We start from the raw sequence: 17,330 nt of genomic DNA on the forward strand, positions 1-17,330 counted from the left end.
AACAACTCTGACCTGGTAACAACAGTGCTGGAACTAAAAGCTACAGTTTCACCTTATCAGTCTTTTTGATAATACTTTCAGTCACCTGATAACGGCCTGCCATAACGTTAGGCGTGTGGGATGTAAATCACTGATATGTAGAAAGTATGGCAATTGTCAATATGTTCACAGTTAACAAATGACAGTTAGCAAACTTAAGCTACAGGGAAGCCATTGTTCACCTCATCTGTACTTCAGTTATTGAAAAGGACAGGGGCATACTGAATGTGTCTAAAGCCTAGTTCCTCCCCAGAGTCACTGCAGCCAAGTTAACTGAGAAACTGGCAACTTTCTGAATGCAGGCAATGTAGCTAGTATATACAGTGCATTCGGAAAATATTCAGACCCCTTGACTTTTTGTTACGTTACAGTCTTATTCTTTAGAAATAAAAAACAGATACCTTATTTACAAAAGTATGCAGACCCTTTGGTATGAGACTCGAAATTGAGCTCAGGTGCATCCTGTTTCCATTGATCATCCTTGAGATGTTTTCACAACTTGGAGTCCATCTGTGGTAAATTCTATTGATTGGACATGTTTTGGAAAGGCACACACCTGTCTATATAAGGTCCAACAGTTGACAGTGCATGTCAGAGCAAAAACCATGCCAGGAAGTTGAAGGAATTGTTTGTAGAGCTCTTTGACAGGATTGTGTTGAGGCATAGTACCAAAAAATGTCTGCAGCATTGAAGGTCCCATCAATCATTCTTAAATGGAAGAAGTTTGGAACCACCAAGACACTTCTTAGAGCAGGCCGCCCGACCAAACTGAGCAATCGGGGGAGAAGGACCTTGGTCAGGGAGGTGACCAAAAACCCGATGGTCCCTCTGACAGAGCTCCAGAGTTCGTCTTTGGAGATGGGAGAGAACCTTCCAGAAGGACAACCATCTCTGCAGCACTCCAAATCAGGCCTTTTTGGTAGACTGGCCAGATGGAAACCACTCCTCAGTAAAAGGCACATGACAGCCCGCTTGGAGTTTGCCAAAAGGCATCTAAAGACTCTCTGACTATGAGAAACAAGATTGTCTGGTCTGACGAACCCAAGATTGAACTCTTTGGCCTGGATGCCAAGCGTCAAGTCTGGAGGAAACCTGGCACAATGGTGGTGGCAGCATGCTGGGGGGATATTTTTCAGTGGCAGGGACTGGAAGGCTACTCAGGATTGAGGGAAAGATGAACAGAGCAAAATACAGAGAGATCCTTGATGAAAACCTGCTCCAGAGCGCTCAGGACCTCAGACTGGGAGTGAAGGTTCACCTTCCAACAGGACAACGGCCCTAAGCAAACAGCCAAGATAACACAGGAGTGGCTTGGGGACAAGTCTCTGAATGACCTTGAGTGGCCCAGCCAGAGCCAGAACTTGAATCCGATCTAACATCTCTTTGGGGACCTGAGACCTCCAACCTGACAGAGCTTGAGAGGATCTGCAGAGAAAAATGGGAGAAACTCCCCAAATACAGGTGTGCCAAACTTCTAGCGTCATACCCAAAAAGACTTGAGGCTTTAATCGCTGCCAAAGGTGCTTCAACAAAGTATCAAATAAAATAAAATGTTATTAGTCACATTTGCCGAATACAACAGGTCTAGACCTTACAGTGAAATGCTTACTTATGAGCCCCTAAATGACAGTGCAGTTTAAAAAAATACGGATAAGAAATAAAATGAACAAGTAATTAAAGAGCAGCAGTAAAAAATAACAATATATACAGGGGGGTGCCGGTACAGAGTCAATGTGTGGGGGCACCGGTTTGTTGAGGTAGTATGTACATGTAGGTAGAGTTAATTAAAGTGACTATTCATAGATGACAACAGAGAGTGGCAGTGGTGGGGAGGGGGGAGGGCAATGCGAATAGTCTAGGTAGCCATTTGACTAGATATTCAGGAGTCTTATGGCTTGGGGGTAAAAACTGTTTAGAAGCCTTTTGGACCTAGACTTTGTGCTCCGGTACCGCTTGCCGTGTGGTAGCAGCCACAGTCTATGACTAGGGTGGCTGGAGTCTTTGACAATTTTTAGGGCCTTCCTCTGACACCGCCTGGTATAGAGGTCATGGATGGCAGGAAGCTTGGCCCCAGTGATGTACTGGGCCGTTCGCACTGCCCTCTGTAGTGCCTTGCGGTCAGAGGCTGAGCAGTTGCCATACTAGGATGTGATGCAACCAGTCAGGATGCTCTTGATGGTGCAGCTGTAGAACATTTTGAGGATCTGAGGACCCGTGCTAAATCTTTTCAGTCTCCTGTATTGAGTAAAGGGTCTGAATACTTATGTAAATGTGAAATCTGTTTTTTATTTGTAATACATTTGCACAAAAAAATGTAACCTGTTTTTGCTTCATCATTTTGGGGTAATGTGTGTAGATTGATGAGGGAAATCAATTTAATCAATTTTAGAATAAGCCTGTAACGTATCAAAATGTGGAAAAAGCCAATGGGTCTGAATTCTTTCCGAATGCACTGTAGTATATGAGAGGGGAAACTTTAACCTGTCTTTGTGTCTCTCTGCCTCTCTTGAAGTCAGTTCCACACATGGGAAGGGCAACCAGACATTAACCTTTTTTTATGACACACTTTCATGCTTTGCCACACATGCACTGAGGTTTGGCAAACTTTATTGGCCATATATTTCCGACGCAATTTGTTTTCAGAGCAAAAGTGACATTGCTATTACGTTTGCAGGTTGAAAGCCCATAAAGCGTTCGCCTTGCATTAATGGCCATATGTCCTGACTTGTGTGCCCCCGTGTCCAATCCCATATATCCTCGCAGCTGGAAATACAATAATAATCACACACACATTGCACAAGTCCCAGACAGCTTGCATTTCCTCTTGGGGCTATAGAGAACGTGATGGGTATTTACAAAACCTGATCACCAGTGCACAGCCAGTCAGCACTGCACAAAGGGGCTGAGGAACATATAAGGGTTTGTTATGATCTGTGACTGAAGAGACGAGGTGGAGAGCAGGCTATGATGACAATGAGATTTAAGGGGTCACACATTGTATTTTGTTTGCAAAAGCTTTTCAATGTTTCTTTTGCAGATTGCTTGGTTTGTGCTTGGCTGAGTGGTATTGCTTGGTTTGTGCTTGGCTTCAAGCTGTCTGGGACTTGTGCAATGTGTGTGTGATTATTATTGTATTTCCAGCTGCGAGGATATATGGGATTGGACATGCTGTCACAATCACTAGCCCATTCAAGCTTAACATCCTTATCATTTATCGCCCTCCAGGTTCCCTTGGAGAGTTCATCAATGAGCTTGACGCCTTGAAAAGTTCCTTTCCTGAGGATGGCTCACCCCTCACAATTCTGGGTGACTTTAACCTTCCTACGTCTACCTTTGACTCATTTCTCTCTGCCTCCTTCTTTTCCACTCCTCTCCTCTTTTGGCCTCACCCTCTCACCGTCCCCCCCTACTCACAAGGCAGGCAATACGCTTGACCTCATCTTTACTAGATGCTGTTCTTCTACCAATCTCACTGCAACTCCCCTCCAAGTCTCCGACCACTACCTTGTATTCTTTTCCCTCTCGCTCTCCTCCAACACTTCACACTCTGCCCCTACTCAGATGGTATTGCGCCGTCGCAACCTTCGCTCTCTCTCTCCTGCTACTCTCTCCTCTTCCATCCTATCATCTCTTCCCTCTGCTCAATCCTTCTCCAACCAATCTCCTGATTCTGCCTCCTCAACCCTCCTCTCCTCCCTTTCTGCATCCTTTGACTCTCTATGTCCCCTATCCTCCCGGCCGGCTCGGTCCTCCCCTCCTGCTCCGTGGCTTGACGACTCATTGCGAGCTCACAGAACAGGGCTCCGGGCAGCCGAGCGGAAATGGAGGAAAACTAGCCTCCCTGCAGACCTGGCATCTTTTCACTCCCTCCACTCCACATTTTCTTCCTCTGTTTCTGCTGCTAAAGCCACTTTCTACCACTCTAAATTCCAAGCATCTGCCTCTAACCCTAGGAAGCTCTTTGCCACCTTCTCCTCCCTCCTGAATCCCCCCCCCTCCCTCTCTGCGGACGACTTTGTCCTACCCTATGCTTTGACCTCTTTCTCCCCTCTCTCTTCAGATGAAATCTTGCGACTTGTGACGGCCGGCCGCCCAACAACCTGCCCGCTTGACCCTATCCCCTCCTCTTCTCCAGACCATTTCCGGAGACTTTCTCCCTTACCTCACCTCGCTCATCAACTCATCCTTGACCACTGGCTACGTCCCTTCTGTCTTCAAGAGAGCGAGAGTTGCACCCCTTCTCAAAAAACCTACACTCGATCCCTCCGATGTCAACAACTACAGACCAGTATCCCTTCTTTCTTTCCTCTCCAAAACTCTTGAGTGTGCCGTCCTTGACCAGCTCTCTTGCTATCTCTCTCAGAATGACCTTCTTGATCCAAATCAGTCAGGTTTCAAGACTGGTCATTCAACTGAGACTGCTCTTCTCTGTGTCACGGAGGCTCTCCGCACTGCTAAAGCTAACTCTCTCTCCTCTGCTCTCATCCTTCTAGACCTATCTGCTACCTTTGATACTGTGAACCATCAGATCCTCCTCTCCACCCTCTGAGTTGGGCATCTCTGGCGCGGCTCACTCTTGGATTGCGTCCTACCTGACAGGTCGCTCCTACCAGGTGGCATGGCGAGAATCCGTCTCCGCACCACGTTCTCTCACCACTGGTGTCCCCCAGGGCTCAGTTCTAGGCCCTCTCCTATTCTCGCTATACATCAAGTCACTTGGCTCTGTCATATCCTCACATGGTCTCTCCTACCATTGCTTCGCAGACGACACACAAATAATCTTCTCCTTTCCCCCTTCTGATAACCAGGTGGCGAATCGCATCTCTGCATGTCTGGCAGACATATCAGTGTGGATGACGGATCACCACCTCAAGCTGAACCTCGGCAAGACGGAGCTGCTCTTCCTCCCGGGGAAGGACTGCCCGTTCCATGATCTCGCCATCACGGTTGACAACTCCATTGTGTCCTCCTCCCAGAGTGCTAAGAGCCTTGGCGTGACCCTGGACAACACCCTGTCGTTCTCCGCTAACATCAAGGCGGTGACCCAATCCTGTAGGTTCATGCTCTACAACATTCGCAGAGTACGACCCTGCCTCACACAGGAAGCGGCGCAGGTCCTAATCCAGGCACTTGTCATCTCCCGTCTGGATTACTGCAACTCGCTGTTGGCGGGGCTCCCTGCCTGTGCCATCAAACCCCTACAACTCATCCAGAACGCCGCAGCCCGTCTGGTGTTCAACCTTCCAAAGTTCTCTCACGTCACCCCGCTCCTCCGCTCTCTCCACTGGCTTCCAGTTGAAGCTCGCATCTGCTACAAGACCATGGTGCTTGCCTACGGAGCTGTGAGGGGAACGGCACCTCCGTACCTTCAGGTTCTGATCAGTCCCTACACCCAAAGAAGGGCACTGCGTTCATCCACCTCTGGCCTGCTCGCCTCCCTACCTCTGCGGAAGCACAGTTCCCGCTCAGCCCAGTCAAAACTGTTCGCTGCTCTGGCACCCCAATGGTGGAACAAGCGCCAGGACAGCGGAGTCAATCACCACCTTCCGGAGACACCTGAAACCCCACCTCTTTAAGGAATACCTGGGATAGGATTAAGTAATCCTTCTAACCCCCCCCCTACCCTCCCCCCCAAAAAGATATAGATGTACTATTGTAAAGTGGTTGTTCCACTGGATATCATAAGGTGAATGCACCAATTTGTAAGTCGCTCTGGATAAGAGCGTCTGCTAAATGACGTAAATGTAAACGTAAATGGTATTGTTCACATGGGGGATATTCAGAGGACACGTGACAGGTTAAACTAACATACAACATGTTACATGGTTCGAAATCCTTTTGTTCTCAGACACTTCAGTACTGATTCAAGAATGGAGCTCTCAATGTGATACAAAGATTGGATTTTTCAGTTGTGGCTGGAACATTTTTTTTAGACCCAATGTTTTTATGACATTACACTTATTCTTACATTCTTATGAACAAACTCAGAGCAAAAGCACCATTTTATCCTGTAAAGCTACTTGTCCCCAAAACATAGCACCATGAAACAAGCCTTTAGCCTTACACTTCTTGAAGTTACAAAAATAAAAGTTAAATTACCCCTTTTAGTTACATGGAAGACAGTGGGGAAGAGAAGAATCAAAGGTGCTTTGCTCAGCTGCCAGCTGAGATGAACTAACAGGCTCCTATAGGAGAGCCATTAGCATTTGAAATAAGGTCTGACAAAGAGGGACTGATAGGTATGCTGGAATGAGCGCAGAGGATATGGAGGAGTGTAAGAAGGGGGGTGTAAAGGAATGTCAGCGGAGGAACTGGGCTGTCATCGTCAGGAAGTGGGAGTTGTTGGAGGAGGGCTGATGGGGAGATGGCACTAATTGCAGAGCACTTCCTGCTTACCACCCTGGCACTTCAGACATACCTCACATGCTGAGGTCTAGCTCTCCCAGATGTGCCTCCAAGGATTGACTGTCATGAACATGGGTTAACGCTTTATCGAATGCATCTATAGACACTCAGTGAGATGTCAGAGTAGTGTTGACATTGTCTTTTTCATCTTCAGGTGTGAATATGGGTGTGCATATTCTGGGTTTCGGCAACAAACACACAAAAAATTCAGGTATGAAGTGTATGATTTATAGATGAAACCAGACAACGTTATAAATGCAATATTAAAAATGAAAAAGGTTTAGTATGCATTTGTCAGATAGAGCATACAATGTATCTCTGGAGACAGCAAGGCCAGGCATGACCCAAAAGGAAAGGGTCCAAAACACATAGTTCCTTTACCAACCATTTGGTTAACACTAGCAGAACACCTTCCCCATATGTTTTTTTCGGGGGAATAAAATAAAATACATTTGTGGTTGTAATTTTCTAAAGAACAATGTGTGATACTTTTTAGTGAAACAGAAATGAGAGAGGAAAGGGGGAGAGAGAGTTGGAAGAATTCTAAGCTCTCCAGTTGTGTTTTAGAATGAAGCCTTACTCGTGTTTTAATAGGAACCATCTGGTTCATTTGAGAGGGAGATCTGGTTGTGCGTGATGAGGAATGTGGAGGAGGAGGAGGTTGGGGACTATGAATCAGGAACTGAAAGCACTCCTGGAGCCTTTCCCTAGCTCCGTCAAGAGACCACATTCCGCATGCATGTTCATTTCTCCAATTATATTTCTGTCAAATAGCTGCCAGATGACAGCACCGGGATATCTACATTTACCGAACTATTTTTTTGTAACTTTGTGATATTCATCTTGAGCCCAAATCACACGAGAAGTGTTTCTTAACCGCAAGAATGCCGTCACCCACATAAAGAGTATAAAATTAGAAAGCGAGTATATTTATCTTGCATCTACGCGGAGCAATTCTGTAACAACGATGCAGGGAGTCCCTCTGCAGGTGCAGATGGTGAGTTTAATAATGAACATAGAGAGTTACAAAACAAGAGACACGTCTGGACATGAAAACAGAACCCATACTGCCTGATGACTGAGGTTGGTGAGGGCTATATGAAGGGAGAGTAATCAGTGTGGTGATGAAGTCCAGGTGTGCTTAAGGGTGGGGAGCAGGTGTGCACAATGTGGGTTAACAGGACCTAAACCGCGATGTCGAGCGCAGGAGGGAGGGAGCCGGAGCAGGTGTGACAAATGGTATTTAATGTAGATACGTTTAAATGCAAGCCAACATTATGCATAGGCTATTGCTTATGGAAAACTTTGTAGCAAGGTATGAATGCAACCATCTTCTACATTTATAATAAAGTGGATTGTATTTAAAAAATTATATATCATTGTCATTTCCTGACAGTATCACCGTTGTTGCTTACAGACAACTGATACAGATTGATACAGTTCAAACAAAGTGCATGGTTGGTGAGTGAGTGCCTTTGTTCAAATTAATCAAATCGCCTAGCGATAGAGTGGGTCGTTTGTAGAAAGGGAATTTGAAGAAGCCTCCCCTACTTTGCTAAGTAAAGTTGTATGGTTATATATATTGGGCTGTAAGCTATAGTTTATCTAACAAATAGGCTACCTATTTGAATACAATGCAGCAGCCTACCTACAGTACAGTATGTTGATTTCGATCATGGACATGTAGCCTAATAGGCTGACCACACCGCTCACGTTGCAAAATACATTTAGAAATCTATGTTATTCAGTTATAGCACCCACTGCTTGCGCGTCAACGAGCGTCTGCGTTGCCAAGGGCTAAAATAGAACTTCTTTCTATTTCTGACGCAGATCGCGCTGCAAGTCCTGCCTCTCCCATCTCCTCATTGGTTTATAGAAGCAGGTACCCAAGTGCCATCTCCTCATTGGTTATAGCCACGTGGGTGATTGAAAGATGAACTGTGTTGCCGGTCGGTGTAGTAATACTATGAAAGTTTAGATGCCAATCACCATATAAATTAAAAGAAAACAAAACCTGGAAGGAGGAGAGATGACTAGAAACGATTCGGTTGACTGGTTTATGTGGTTTAATTGTCAGAGTAGAGGACCTTGTTCATTTCAGGTAAAATAACAACTCAATGTTTATATCCCAGGACAAATAGGACAAATTAACTAGCAAGTGCAAGCTAACTAGCTAAATTGCCATAAATGTTTAATGCTTTTCGACCTGTTCCCAAATTAATGTAATTGGTTCAGAGTTTGAATGCTGTAACTCCGATTCCAGTATAGAATACAACTCTTTATAATAGATTTTCATGATAATTATTCTGGCGTACACTACGCTGTCTTTGTGAATTAACGCTCGCTGCTCTTGAACGTGCAAATTTACCTTCCCTGTGTGATTTTTGGTTTTACTTACATCCCTTTCTTACTAGCACTGTGCCTGTTGAGACAAAGGTGCTAGGGCCGCTCCAATCCCCATCATCAATGCCCATCCACGGTCCCATCAGTCAGCCTGCCTGGAATGGCTGGGTGCTCTGTCTCTCTCAAACTTTCTTTCATTTTCTCTTGTTTTTTTGGTCTTTCTCTCCAGCCTGTATGGTTCAGCTCCAGAGATTTATAGCCGCAAACGTTTGGAGCAGGTGGCGCATAGTTGGGTTCTCTCTTTCTCGTTTTTTCTCTCTATCTGCACTCATTCTCTCTGCTGATCACGCTGGACCTAGCCAGGCTAATTAGAAAAAAAAGAGAGGCAGGAGTCTACTGGGATGTGAATGCTGGGCGCAGCTGCAGAATGGCATTTCATTGGGATCTGTCAGCTAGGCCCTGATTGGCCTGACACTGTTAATCCCGCCAGATGTTCCGCATTAACTGATGAGTGCGTGACTGTGTCGTGCGGGAGAGAGATCGGGGACAGCCACGGCAGCGAACTCTGGGTAAACAAGGCCTCTCAGGGACTACTGTCCGTGGAATTTGGGGGGGATTTGAGTGATAGGATCATCCGGCATCTGGGAATTAGAATGCACAGAGCATGGATTGTGGCAACAGTTTGTGAAAAGAGGCTTCTCTTGTGACTCCACTTTTTACATTTTTTGTTAATTTAGACATGTTGTGGCCATCCAAAAATTGCAATACACGATGTAGATACAGTAAGTAGCTTTGAAGGTATTGTTAGCGCCTATGCAGGGGCAACAGGTTTCATATTGCCCTTGCCACTGACCACTTTTCTTTCTCCAAAATAGACAAGCGGAGTGAGAGCAGCTGCAGACGGGACCTCTGAGACCCCTGCCGAAACTATCAAATGCCTTCAGACCGAAGATGGATTTCTTAATGTGTGAAAGCCGCACTGTATTCACAGAGTTGTTTTGTCTCTGTGGCCGGACTTGTTAATACATCATTTTTTCTCTCCCCACACTGGTCAGGGTTATTGAGGGGAAATTGCCAGGTTAGAATAACTCCACAAGTCCTTGGCCTTGCTAATGAGTAGGAGAAGGGGGGTGGGGGGGAGGAGGAGGAGGAGGGGTAATTTCTAAGAGTGCCCTAGTGTGCTTCTGCCCAAGCCTGAGATCCTGTCACAATTACTCTATTAGCATGCTCAGCTGTGTCTCTGTTTTTCTTTATCCAAGCAACTTATCACAACTGACAAGGCACATGAGGGTGTCAGAAAGGGCCTGTCAGAGCCCCATTGTGTCCTGCAGAACATGGGTATACTTACCAGCTCTCTCTCTTCCCCCTCTGACACTCAGTCGTGGACAGGAGCCAGGGAAAGCCAGAGGCAGCTAGAGAGCAGGGTTTGCTTGTCACACCTATTCTGATTGACAAGGGGACTGGCAAAAGGATTAACCTGCATCCCAAATGGCACCCTATTCCCTATGTAGTTCAATACTTTTGACCAGGGCTCTTAGGGAATAGGATGTTGTTTGAGAAACTTCCTAATTGTGGATGAACACAATGGAAAGCTATACAGTAGTGGCAGAATACTGGATCCATAGGTTCATAGGAAGGAAGGTAACACTTCCCTGTTTTCTCACCAAAAGCCCTATATAGCTAACAATGTGTTCAAGGTTTATGTTAAAGCCTGACTTTGGACATCATCATTGCATGCATAGCAACCACATTATTAGGTCATAAAAATATAAATCGCAACATGCAACAATTTCTAAGATTTTACTGAGTTACAGTTTATATAAGGAAGTCAGTCAATTCATTAGGCCCTAATCTATGGATTTCACATGACTGGACAGGGGTGCAGCCACTTGGGAGCGAGGCCCTCCCAGTTGGGAGCCAGGCCCAGCCAATCAAAATGAGTTTTTCCCCACAAAAGGGCTTTATTACAGACAAAAATACTCCTGAGTTGGTCTCAGACAATCCTCCAGGCGAAGAATTCGAATGTGGAGGTCCTTACACGTGGTCTGCGGTTGTGAGGCCGGTTGGACATACTGCCAAATTCACAAAAATGACGTTGGAGGTGGCTTATGGTAGAGAAATGTACATAAAATTCTTTGGCACAGCTCTGGTGGACTTCCCTGCAGTCAGCATGCCAATTGCATGCTGCCTCAAAACTTGAAACATCTGTGGCATTGTGTTGTGTGACAAAACAGCACATTTTAGAGTGGCCTTTTATTGTCCCCAGCACAAGGTGCACCTGTGTAATGACCATGCTGTTAAATCAGCTTCTTGATATGCCACATCTGTCAGGTGGATGGATTATCTTGGCAAATGAGAAAGGCTCACGAACAGGGATGTAAACACATTTGTGCACAACATTTGAGAGCCATAAGCTTTTTGTGCATATGGGTAAATTTCTGGGATCTGTCATTTCAGCTTATGAAACATGGGACCAACACTTTACATGTTGCGCTTATATTTTTGTTCAGTATAGTTAACACAAGTTTCCCTCTGCTTTCAGGTGTAGTACATGACTACATGGCCATTCAAACACTTTGGATTGTATTTGTACCAACCCAATTTCGAAATTGGGCAGTCAGTCATTGCATACCTTATTTCTAACTTGTCAGAAATGTTCTGATCAACTAGCCCATGTGTTAGCTAATGGCTGTTAGCTAGGTTTTTAAGCCCAAATATTTTGTTGGAATGTTTGAGTCACTGAATATACATTAGTCATGACAAAATGTATAGAATTTTCTCTGCCATACAATTCTCTTTAATTGTAGGAAATAAGCTTTAAACCTGCCAAATGTTTTCTCCACCAACAAGAGGGGTCTGAACAGTTTATGTCATGAACAGTGCTTGTGTCCATAGAAATGGACAGTGCGTGCGGATGTTTCCCAATGCTGGAAGGGGGGCCTGACTAAAAAAGTTTGGGAACCCCTGGTTTAGACAACGGATGTTGATGTTTCATGAATGGAATACATTATATGCCAGGGCTCTCCAAACATGTTCCTGGAGAGCTGCCTTCCTGTAGGTTTTTGCTCCAACTCTAATCTAGCACACATGATTCTAATAATTGGTTGATAAGCTAAATCAGGTTAGTCACAACTAGGGTTTGAGCGAAAACCTACAGGAGGGTAGCTCTCCAGGAACATGGTTGGAGAGCCCTGCTTTCTGCACTCTACCTACTTTTGTCACCAGATATTCTTAATGAAATCCAGATCAAACAATAAAATACATTTAGCCTAGTTCTAGTTGTGGTTAAACTTATACTATAGAAGCTTGTACTGTAGTTCATGGTTCAGTTAATGGTGTGACAAGCAATTATTGAAAAGCAATTTACAGAGTTCAAATACAATTGTACTATGTGGCAATACTCTACATCAATGTTCACAGGATTTCCAACACACACAAAGGCATTCACACAGATATTTGCTCTACATACAACCTTATCCACACAATCTATCTCGTGCTGTGTCACGACTTCTGCCGAAGTCGATGCCCCTCCTTGTTCGGGTGGTGCTCGGCGGTCGACGTCACCGGTCTTCTAGCCATCATTGATCCATTTTTCATTTTCCATTGGTTTTGTCTTGTCTTCCTACACACCTGGTTCCTATCCCATTCATTACATGCTGTGTATTTAACCCTTTGTTTCCCCTCATGTCCTTGTCAGAGATTGTTTGTTGTTATGTGCTCGTGTTATTGTATTGGTGCGTGACGGGTTATTTTACCCATGTTTATTTTATTTACAGTGGGGGGATAAAGTATTTGATCCCCTGCTGATTTTGTATGTTTGCCCACTTACAAAGAAATGATCAGTCTATAATTTTAATGGTAGGTTTATTTGAACAGTGAGAGACAGAATAACAACAAAAAAATCCAGAAAAACGCATGTCAAAAATGTTATAAAATTATTTGCATTTTAATGAGGGAAATAATTATTTGACCCCTCTGCAAAACATGACTTAGTACTTGGTGGCAAAACCCTTGTTGGCAATCACAGAGGTCAGACGTTTCTTGTAGTTGGCCACCAGGTTTGCACACATCTCAGGAGGGATTTTGTCCCACTCCTCTTTGCAGATCTTCTCCAAGTCATTAAGGTTTCGAGGCTGACGTTTGGCAACTCGAACCTTCAGCTCCCTCCACAGATTTTCTATGAGATGAAGGTCTGGAGACTGGCTAGGCCACTCCAGGATCTTAATGTGCTTCTTCTTGAGCCACTCCTTTGTTGCCTTGGCCGTGTGTTTTGGGTCATTGTCATGCTGGAATACCCATCCACGACCCATTTTCAATGCCCTGGCTGAGGGAAGGAGGTTCTCACCCAAGATTTGACAGTACATGGCCCCGTCAAATGATGCGGTGAAGTTGTTCTGTCCCCTTAGCAGAAAAACACCCCCAAAGCATAATGTTTCCACCTCCATGTTTGACGGTGGAGATGGTGTTCTTGGGGTCATAGGCAGCATTCCTCCTCCTCCAAACACGGCGAGTTGAGTTGATGTCAAAGAGCTCCATTTTGGTCTCATCTGACCACAACACTTTCACTTTCACCAGTTGTCCTCTGAGTCATTCAGATGTTCATTGGCAAACTTCAGACGGGCATGTATATGTATTCTTGAGCAGGGGGACCTTGCGGGTTTCAGTCCTTCACGGCGTAGTGTGTTACCAATTGTTTTCTTGGTGACTATGGTCCCAGCTGCCTTGAGATCATTGACAAGATACTCCCGTGTAGTTCTGGGCTGATTCCTCACCGTTCTCATGATCATTGCAACCCCATGAGGTGAGATCTTGCATGGAGCCCCAGGCCGAGGGATATTGACAGTTCTTTTGTGTTTCTTCCATTTGCGAATAATCGCACCAAATGTTGTCACCTTCTCACCAAGCTGCTTGGCGATGGTCTTGTAGCCTATTCCAGCCTAATGTTATAAATTCATTTGCATTTTAATGAGGGAAATAAGTATTTGACCCCCTCTCAATCAGAAAGATTTCTGGCTCCCAGGTGTCTTTTATACAGGTAACGAGCTGAGATTAGGAGCACACTCTTAAAGGGAGTGCTCCTAACCGCAGCTTGTTACCTGTAAAAAAGACACCTGTCCACAGAAGCAAACAATCAATCAGATTCCAAACTCTCCACCATGGCCAAGACCAAAGAGCTCTCCAAGGATGTCAGGGACAAGATTGGAGACCGACACAAGGCTGGAATGGGCTACAAGACCATCGCCAAGGAGATTATGATCGGTGGGGTGATGGAGTGTCAGCCCCCCAGCTCCTCATCCTTCACCGCATACCACTTCCAGAATGCGGCTGTGGCCTCCCCTCCCTCCGTGCTGACTCTGCCTCGTCAAATCTGAACGGCAGACTTGGGTAAGACGAAGGGAGGAAGGGTGTGTCTCTTTGTTGCACGACCCCTAATGCTGGTGCATGACCCCTAATGTTAAGGAACTTTTTGCTCGCCTGAGTTAGAATACCTAATAATAAACTGCAGACCATACTATTTACCAAGAGAGTTTTAATCTATATTTAACGTAGCTGTCTATTTACCACCACAAACCGATGCGGGCACTAAGACCGCACTCAACAAACTGTATCGGGCCATAAGCAAACAAGAAAATGCACATCCAGAAGCAACATTTCTCATGGCAGGTGATTTTAAATACAGGGAAACGGAAATCCGTTTTCCCTTATTTTCACCAGCGTGTCACCTGTGCAACAGCTGTGCGACAAAACTCTAGATTACTTTTACTTCACACATTCAAAGCCCTCCCTAGCCCTCCCTTTGGCAAATCAGACCATAACTCTATCTTCCTGCTTACAAGCAAAAACTCAAACAGGAAGTACCAGTGACAATACGGAAGTGGTCCGATGAAGCGGATGCTAAACTACAGGACTGTTACGCTAGCACAGACTGGAATATGTTCCAGGATTCATCCGATAACATTAAGGAGTTTACCACAGTCACCGGCTTCGTTAATAAGTGCATCAACGATGCCATCCCCACAGTTACCATATGTACATACCCCAACCAGAAGCCATGGATCTACACTGAGCTAAAAGCTATAGCTGCCGCTTTCATTGAGTGGGACACATAAGAAATCCTGCTACCACCTCCGATGAGCCATCAAACAGGCAAAATGTCAATACAGGACAAGGTTGAATCCTACTATGCCAGCTCTGACGCTCGACAGATGTGGCGAAGATGCAAACTATCATGGATTACAAAGGGAAACCCAGCCGTGAGCTGCCAAGTGACGAGCCTACCAGACGAGCTAAATGCCTTCTATACTTGCTTCGGGGCAAGCAACACTGAACCATGCATGAAAGCACCTATAGGGAGGAAGTACATCACTGGGGCCGACCTCCCTGCCATCCAAAACCTTTATACTAGCATGTTACATGCTGACCACATCACCCGCATTTCGCGCACGAGCGTTGCAAAATAAATGTACACATACATGTTATCCAATCATTTCACCCAAACTGCTTGGTTCTATTTTTGATGTTTGCCGCACTGCACGTCCTGCCTCTCCAAGAAGAGATTATTAAAAACTAAGTAGGTTTGCCCTTTTATTTTTGGATGAATTGTCAGAGTAGAGAACACAAGATTTTGTGTGACATTTTACAAAGATATAGGAAAAAATGACCTTTTGCATGTTTCATGTGCCCTTGACCTGTCCCCAAATGAATATAGTTAGTTTAGAGTTTGTTTCGATATTTCAACTTGCGTGTCCTGATCGTGTCTGGTGTGGATTGACAAAATCAACATGCACACGATGAGGCACGCACGCGTGTGCTAGGTGTAGTGAGCATGTCAGCGTAAGGCCCAAAAATGTTTAAGACTCCAGCCACCCAAGCCATAGACTGTTCTCTCTGCTGCCACACGGCAAGTGGACCCTGAACAGCTTCTACCCCCAAGCCATAAGACTGCTAAACAAGACTGCTAAATAGCTAATCAAATGTCTACCCGGACTGACTGCATTGACCCTTTCTTATGCTAACAATTTTGCACTGACTCTATGCACACACATGGATTCTACCCACACATTCACAAATACTTACACTGACACCCCAGCACACACCCCAACACACACATACACTACTGTTCAAAGGTTTAGGGTCACTTAGAAATGTCCTTGTTTTTGAAAGAAAAACTATTTTTTTGTCCATTAAAATAACATCAGATTGATCAGACATAAAGTGTAGACATATTGTAAATGACTATTGTAGCTGGAAATGGCAGATTTGTTTTTATCTACTTAGGCGTACAGAGGCCCATTATCAGCAACCATCATTCCTGTGTTCCAATGGCATATTGTGTTAGCTAATCCAAGTTTGTTATTTTAAAAGGCTAATTGATCATTAGGAAACCCTTTTGCAATTATGTTAGCACAGCTGAAAACTGTCGTGCTAATTAAAGAAGCAATAAAACTGCTATTCTTTAGACTCGTTGAGTATCTGGAGCATCAGCATTTGTGGGTTTGATTACAGGCTCAAAATGGCCAGAAACAAAGAACTTTCTTCTGAAACTCGTCAATCCAATCTCGTTCTGAGAAATAATGGCAATTCCATTTGAGAAATTGCCAAGAAACTGAAGATCTCGTACAACGCTGTGTACTACTCCCTTCACAGAACAGAAAGAGGAGTGGGAGGCTTCGATGCACAACTGAGCAGAAGGACATGTACATTAGAGTGTTTAGTTTGAGAAATAGACGCCTCACAAGTCCTCAACTGGCAGCTTCATTAAATAGTACCCGTAAAACACCAGTCTCAAAGTCAACAGTGAAGAGGCGACTCCGGGATGCTGGCCTTCTAGGCAGACTGTTAAATAGCCATCACTAGCACATTAGAGGCTGCTGCCTATATACATAGACTTGAAATCACTGGCCACTTTAATAAATGGAACACTAGTCACTTTAATAATGTTTACATATCTTGAATTACTCATCGCATATGTATATACTGTATTCTATACTATTCTACTGTATCTTAGTCTATGCCACTCTGACATTGCTCGTCCATATATTTATATATTCTTAATTCCATTCCTTTACTTAGATTAGTGTGTATTAGGTATATGTTGTGAAAATGTTAGATATTACTTGTTAGATATTACCGCACTGTCAGAGCTAGAAACACAAGCATTTCACTACACCCACAATAACATCTGCTAAACACATGTGACCAATACAATTTGATTTGATTTGACCATAAAAGGTTATGTGCAATGAAACTAGACCCATTCAGTCTGTAACCGTTCAGGTAGAAACTAATATTGCAAAGCATGAACATTACAGTCAGCTCAACACAGATAAACCGACGTGACAAATCAGGAGAACTAGAAGAGAAAAGAAGTGTTGGGACCAGCGCTGCTGTAGAAAATAGGAATGTAGGCTACCACGTCACTAACGTTATGGCTAGTGCATAGTGCAGTGGCAAGAGAGCTAGTTATTAAATGCCGGATATTTTCATCAGACCCTGCAACAGTTTGAACTCAAACCCTGTTATTTACAAGAAGCTAGCTAGCT

The sequence above is a fragment of the Salmo trutta genome, chromosome 13, assembly GCF_901001165.1.
Source record: "Salmo trutta chromosome 13, fSalTru1.1, whole genome shotgun sequence".
NCBI classification, from domain to species: Eukaryota; Metazoa; Chordata; class Actinopteri; order Salmoniformes; family Salmonidae; genus Salmo; species Salmo trutta.